Source organism: Siphateles boraxobius, unplaced genomic scaffold (assembly GCF_051911475.1).
Source record: "Siphateles boraxobius isolate OS27281-9 unplaced genomic scaffold, OSU_SipBor_1 9, whole genome shotgun sequence".
Classification (NCBI taxonomy): Eukaryota; Metazoa; Chordata; class Actinopteri; order Cypriniformes; family Leuciscidae; genus Siphateles; species Siphateles boraxobius.
Genome location: NW_027509219.1, coordinates 12,815,147 through 12,823,126, shown reverse-complemented (window position 1 = coordinate 12,823,126; position 7,980 = coordinate 12,815,147).

Genomic DNA, 7,980 nt, shown 5'->3' with positions numbered 1-7,980 from the left:
AACTACAATTTTATTTTCCTTTTTCAGTGGGGTGAATCGTTTTTGTACACACTGTGTGACATTAAATTCTGTCCCTCCAGTGCTTGCTCTTTTTTTTTGTATCAAAAACTAAGATAAAATAAAAAAACTCAAATAATCTAAAAAAAAATTAAATTTTAAATTAAATTTTCTTGCAGTGAAATCCCATAAACATTTATTGGTAGAGAGTCTAATGAAAGACATTCAATCAAGACCTCAGGAGGAGTTTCATCAGTGCTGAAAAACTGTAATGTAATATTTATGACAATACTAAAGAAGCTTGAAGGTTTGGTTTGGGCATAAAACGTCTCAGGTTACGTATGTAACCCTGGTTCCCTGATAGGGAACGAGACTCTGCGTTGAGACGCGGTGGGAACGCTCTGCGTGATTGCGTCGTGAAGCACGTGTATAATCAGTCCAATGGAAGAGCGAGACGTCATAGGCGGGTGACGTCATAGACCAGGAAGCTATAAAGCACCCCTGAAAACAGACCGCGACAGCTTCTGAAAAAGCCTGAAGCAAGTCGATCAGGGCATGCAGGAAGTATGGCAGGAATACGCAGCGCCTCGTTCCCTATCAGGGAACCAGGGTTACATACGTAACCTGAGACGTTCCCTTTCAAGGGAACTCGAGCTGCGTTGAGACGCGGTGGGAACCACCTACCCACTACGCCATAATGAGAAATGCCCTGTTCTGTGTGGAGTCCTTGCACACACTAGGAAACAAGCAGCCTAGCCCCGGGAGTGGAGAGGTCTAGGTCGTAAAATCTGACAAATGTATGCGGTGAGGATCAGCCTGCCGCATTACAAATGTCCTGAAGGGAAACACCTGAAATTAAAGCCTTAGAGGCAGCCATACTCCTTGTAGAATGGGCGCGGACAGCAATAGGTGAAGGCTGTCCGGCCGCTTCATAAGCAAGTGAGATAGCCTCAACTACCCACTTGCTCATTACCTGTCTCGATGCAGGGCAACCTTTCTTGGTTGAACCGTAGCAGACAAATAACTGCTCTGATCTACGCCACAGGGCAGCTCTGTGAACGTAGGCATCCAAAGCCCTTACGGGACATAACAGATTGAGACTTTCCTGATCTGGGGTATTGAAAGGTGGAGGGCAAAAAGCCTGCAGCACAATAGGGCTCGCCACATTAGTGGGGACCTTAGGAATATAACCCGGCCTAGGGTGTAAAAATGCTTTCACCATACCAGGTGCAAATTCCAAACATGAAGGAGCCACCGACAGGGCTTGCAGATCTCCAATTCTCTTGATAGAAGAAATAGCGAGTAGAAAAAGAGTTTTTAGTATAAGGAACTTCTCTGAAACCTCTTCAATAGGCTCGAAGGGAGCCAGGGCCAGACCCTCGAGTACAATGGCCAAAACCCAAGCCGGTGCTCTAGAGTGCAGTGCAGGCCTCAGCCTCAATGTACCACGGAGAAAACAAATAATAAGAGGATCTCTCCCAAGAGAGGAAGCCCCCAGAGGGGAGCGATAAGCAGATATCGCCACTACGTACACCTTTAAGGTGGAGGGAGATAATACAGCAGAGAAACGGTCTTGTAGGAAATCAAGAACTGTACTAACCGGGCAGTTAACAGGATTTAAAAAACGTTCTCCACACCATGCAGGGAACAGTTTCCATTTCAATGAATATAGTTTCCTCGTGGAAGGAGCTATGGATTGAAGGATGGTCTCAACGACCTCAGTCGAGAGACCGGATTCTAACAGCTGGGCCCCCTCAGAGGCCAAGCCCACAGTTTCCACAACTCCGGGCGAGGGTGAAATATCGTGCCCCCTGCTTGAGATAACAAGTCCCTTCTGACAGGATCTCCATGGGAGAGCCGTACAGAAGGGGTACTAGGTCCGAGAACCACACTCGGGCCGGCCAGTGCGGGGCTACTAATAATAGATGAGCCCCTACTTGGCGAACCCTCTCCAGAACTCCCGGAAGCAATGATATCGGGGGAAAAGCGTACAGGTGCAGCCTTGGCCACACCTGCACCATTGCGTCCGGTCCGAGAGGAGCTGGATATGTGAGGGAGAACCAAACGGACAATGGGTTGTATCGTAAGATGCGAAAAGATCGACCTGAGTTTGACCATAGTTCTCCCATAGGAGCTCCACCACCTCGGGGTGAAGTCTCCACTCCCCGGGCCTCAGCCCCTGCCTTGACAGGATATCTGCTCCCACATTCAAACACCCTGGAATATAAACTGCCCTGAGTGACAGTAATTTCCCCTGGGCCCATAGGAGGATCTGATGAGCCAGTTTGCATAATAATCGGGACCTCAGACCCCCCTGATGGTTGATGTAAGAGACCACCGATGTGTTGTCTGTGCGGACAAGCACATGATGGCCTCCCAGGTCTGGCAGGAAGTATTTGAGAGCCTGAAATACCGTTATCATCTCTAGTCGGTTTATATGCCACGAAAGCTGATGGTCCTGCCAGACACCTGTCGCCCAGCGGCCACTAATGACCGCCCCCCAGCCTGTGAGGGAAAAATCCGTCGATAGCTTTACGCGTCGACAAGAAGCCCCCAATACTGGGCCCTGGGCGAGGAACCAAGGTTTCTTCCACATGACCAAGGCACGTAGGCATTGCCGCGTGACCTTGATCGTGCGAAACGGATTTCCCCTCGGAGAAAACCCATTGGTCCTGAGCAACCACTGCAGGGGTCTCATGTAACGAAGGCCAAAAGTAATTACGCTGGATGCAGCTGCCATGAGACCCACCAGTCTGCGGAACTGTTTCACAGTGAGTGACTGGCCTAGTTTTACCCTCTTTACGGCTGTGAGAATCGCAGAGATACGTGCTGGAGAAATCGTGCTTGCATAGTTGTCGAATCCCACATCACCCCTAGAAAAGTGGTCCTCTGGGCTGGGAGGAGCACACTCTTCTTGGTGTTTAGCCGTAACCCCAACCTCTTTATGTGAGACAGAATGACATCTCAATGCAGAACTGCCAACTGCTCGGAACGAGCCAGGATCACCCAGTCGTCGATATAGTTTAATACGCGAATGCCCTGGAGTCTCAGAGGAGCCAGCGCTGCATCCACGCATTTCGTAAAGGTGCGGGGTGATAAACCTAGGCCGAATGGAAGGACCCGATATTGGTATGCTTCGCCCCCGAAAGCAAACCTCAGGAACTTCCTGTGATGAGGATGAATGGATACATGAAAGTAAACGTCCTTCAAGTCTATTGTGACAAACCAGTCCTCGGACTGAATCTGTGATACAATCTGTTTGAGTGTAAGCATTTTGAACTTGAGTTTCTGAACTCTGCTGTTTAACTGACGCAGATCTAGAATAGGACGCAACCCCCCATCCTTCTTGGGAACGATGAAGTAACGGCTGTAAAACCCTGACTCTCTGCTGGGAGGAGAAACCCTTTCTATAGCCCCTTTTTGCAGAAGCGTCAGTACTTCTTGCTCCATGACCCGAGCCTGCTCTGGGTCCACCACTGTGGGAAGGACCCCTTGAAATCTGGGCGGACGAGAACCGAACTGAATTTTGTAACCCTTTTCTATTATATGCAGGACCCACTGAGAAATATTTGGCAGTAGTTTCCACGCTGCCAGAAATTCTACTAAGGGAACCAGTCTCTCGAGACTGGTCTCGGGATTCGGTTGTATGGACACTTCGGTGCCCTGAAGTGGCGAACCGGCAGGGAACAACCGAAATGACCGTTCTACGACCCTCCTCGGAGAATCGTATGGTGACGCTGACACCTCGCTGCCCTGAAGCGGCGAACCAGCAGGGAACAACCGATGTGGCAGCGCTGCGACTGAACGATTTCTCGAAATCGTCCCTCCCCGGAGGGGACCACCCTCAGAAGCCTGACACCCTGGGCATCAGGACTTCTTCTTAGCCCAAGCTTTCTTAGATATGACAGTCCTCAGATCTTTCCTACCCCTAGCTGGCCTGGACTGCGACCGCCACCCAGGTTCCCCAGATTGTGGAGGAGCCCGAGTGGCGACGCTCTGTTTTTGATGCACTCTGTGCTGTGAGGAGCTTGTACTCGGACGAGACTGCTCGGATTTAATAATCACTTTCCGCCCAGCAGTCTAGGGGACATCGAAACCTCGAGGAAGAAACCTCTGGAACGCAGCAGATTGTTTTTTCGATTCTTGAAACCTATCGACGACACAGTTGATAGCGTCGCCGAACAAACTTGAAGGTGACAGTGGTGCGTCCAGAAGAACAGACCGATCTTTATCTTTTATATCTGACAGATTTAACCAAAGATGCCGCTCCGTGGCCACCAGGGCTGCCATAGAACGGCCCACTGATTTGGCCGTCTCCTTGGTGCCCGGAGAGACAGGTCTGTTGCGCGACGCAATTCTCGAATTGCGTCAGCACTGACTTCCTTACGTTCATCGATATCCTTCAGCAGATCAGCCTGGTATGCCTGCAGTATAGATATAATGTGCAGACATGACGCAGCCTGACCTGTTGCCGAATAAGCTTTACCCACCAGCGAAGATGTAGATTTTAAGTGCTTGGTGGGTAACGTCGGGGCTTTTAATGATGACGCTGCCTCGGGAGAGAGATAGCTCGCGAGCCTCTCTTCAGCCCGAGGCACCGTCAAATAACCATAATCAGATGCACCCAAAACATTACTATTGTTGGAAGTTTGTGGGTTAAACACTCTGAATGACGCCGGTTTATTCAAATCTCAAAACCTCATTGTGGTGATCAGGAAAAAACGGGAGTCCCCGACGTGGAGGCTGTGTTTTAGATGGTAGAAATCTTTCATCTAATAAATATTTTTAATAACACTCTGAGAATCATCGTCTGGCCATTCAATATTTAATCTAGCTACAGCACGAGATAAAACCTCCATAAGCTCCGCATCATGACCGGGGGTATGAGCTGGCGAAGACTCATCTTCCCCCTTATCAATACTGACGACATCCAGATCCTCAGAACTGGATAGTCTCAGCAATGGTGCCCCGACCTGGGAAGGAGAAGCCGCAGCGCGGGCTCCTTCCTGGGCAGAGGCACCGGATCCAGCAGGTAAGGGTTGAGAAAGGGCTGGGCCCGTCTCAAGCCCCGCTACTAGATCCATATGCGAACCCCAAGATGAAGGCCTTCGCTGTGCCTCGGCAGCAGCGGGACCCGCACCTCGGGGAGCGCGAACCGAACCGAACCGTCCTCCTCAAAGAACCCCCGGCGAGAGTGGAGCGTCCTCACGGCAGCTTCTCGCAATGCTCGCAGTCAGCTCCCTCGAGAACTGACTGGGCATGCTCCACTCCCAAACAAGCAACACAAAGCTGATGTGTGTCCCCACCCGTGATGAAATGAGGGCAAGGGACAACACAATGCTTGAACTCTTGTTTCACCATAATATATTATAGATAGATAGATAGATAGATAGATAGATAGATAGATATAATGTGCTTGTGACAGACAACAGTAAATAGACAAGGACAGTATACAGAGAGCACTTGCTGAAGGCAACAGAAGCTGTCGCGGTCTGTTTTCAGGGGTGCTTTATAGCTTCCTGGTCTATGACGTCACCCGCCTATGACGTCTCGCTCTTCCCTTGGACTGATTATACACGTGCTTCACGACGCAATCACGCAGAGCGTTCCCACCGCGTCTCAACGCAGCTCGAGTACCCTTGAAAGGGAATCACAATTGACCATATCCTATTGTACACTACCATTCAAAAGTTTTTGGGTCTGTAAAATATAATGTTTTTGAAATAAGTCTCTTATGCTCCCCAAGGCTGCATTTATTTGATAAATGGTTTTTTTTCTATGTTAATATATTGTAAAGTAAAATTAATTGCTGTGGTGGCGTAACTGAATTTTCAACAACATTACTGATTTGATGCTCTTTTGTGGAAACAATTGTTTTTTTTGTTTTTTTTCCAGGATTCTTTCTTTGATGAACAAAGTTCGAAAGAACAGCATTTATTTGGAAAAATAAATATTCTGTAACATTATAAATGTATTTACTGTCACTTTTAATCAATTTAAAGCATCCTTGCTGAACAAAAATGCATGAATTAAAAATTATGGACAATAATTTTAACTGAATTAATGATATGCCATGTCTATTGAAGCTGACCATGGCATTACTTCTAAGCAGAGGCTTTAATATAATCTAAAAGTAAGCTTTATAATTATTTTATTACAATACTAATTACAATAGTTATTCGGTAAGAAGCTTAATCGCTCTTGTTGTAGCATTCCTTCAAATGAAAGTGTTTGCTAAAGGAATAAATGTAAATTTAAAAGATCACAATGGTTTTGCCAGTTCTTGTAATATTTATAATCTCAAAGAATTTCCAATTTTTTTATGAATAAAAAGGGACCAAATGAAGTAATGTCATGGTAAAAAAATTGTGCTAACATTCAAAACTTTATTTGAAATAAAAATGTGCATTTACTGATCAGATACAGTTTAAGTTGAAAAATATTAAGTTATGTTTTATAAGCTTATATTCCATATTTTTATGTATTACAAGGGGTAATTGATTCCAAATGTGTTTGCAAGCTTATTTTTTGCATGTTCAGTATCAGTTTATGGAATTGCATGTTTAATCTTATCATCAATCTGAAGCTACCTTATCCAGTTGCTTTAACTGATATTCCTGAAGGACGACTATGTAAACCTTTGTCCTATATGGCACTGGTTCATGGGAAGTGTATCTAACCCTCAAATCTGTTATTTTTCAAACACAAAATAACAAAAAAAAGAATGCTTTGGAATACTGGAAACTTTTTCATTGAGCATCAAAAAAAAAAATTCCTAACAACTTTTGCTAACAAACCAACATCAGTACTACTCCGATTTGTTTTCAAACAATATATTTATTTTACTTGCATAAATGGAAAAAAAAGAAGACAAAGAACAGCCTGAATCTTCTTTTCATGCTGCAATAGTTCATCCTTAGGTGGCAGCAGAGTGAAATGTTGTCACTCTTTCCTTTTTTAAATTTAGACTATTTGGTATGAACTTTTTATATACAAACAGACATTCATTTTATTTATCATTTTACTTTAATTTAAGCATTATTGTGTGTGTGTGTGTGTGTGTGTGTGTGTGTGTGTGTGTGTGTGTGTGTGTGTGTGTGTGTGTGTGTGTGTGTGTGTGTGTGTGTGTGTGTGTGTGTGTGTGTGTAAGCATGTTTAGAAACAAAATACAGGCTCAGTGGGAAGGAAGAAATGTGCATGTGAGTGTAAGAAAGAGTCTAAATGTATTTTACAGAAGTAATTTGAGACAAATCCAACTAATAGATGGATAATCAGCATAATTTCACATGTAAAACCACAGTTCACTCAAAACGGACCTGAAGGCAAAAGGTGTAACAATGTTGTTTAAATGATTATATTTCTTACATTTCTTTATTTAAAAAATCTGAAAAAAATAAATGAGGTGTAATTTTTTAAATGTTTCATTTTCGTACCAAAAAGTATGGAGTTTAAAAAAGACTTTTTTACCCCTCCTGGGTCAAAATAGACTTCCTTTGTATTTATTTATTTTTTTTACTATTGAAGTCAATGGCTACCGTCAACTCTCGGGTTACCAACATTCTTCAAAATATATTTTTTGCGTGTGCTCAACAGAAGAAAGAAACTCATGCAGGCTTGGAACAGCTTGAGGTTGAGTAAATAATAACCAAATTTTCTTTTTTGGGTGAACTATCCCTTTAAGAGTGTTAAGATTTGTATTGTTTGATGCAGCTGTCTGTATGTATAATGTATAAATACAATTTGCAAAGAATTCATATATATTAGTTTTAGTTAGTTCATAATAGCTAATTCTTATTAAAAAATGTATATATTTGTTTTAGTTTCGCCATATAGGCTACACATCACAATTTTTTTTAAACTGCACTTTATGAGAGAGTATTAATATATAACCTTAAAGAGAAAAAAGCTCATCATGTGTAATTCATAAATATTTCAAATCTGCCTTCTACTTCTATTGTAATAACTGTGAAGACTATATGGACA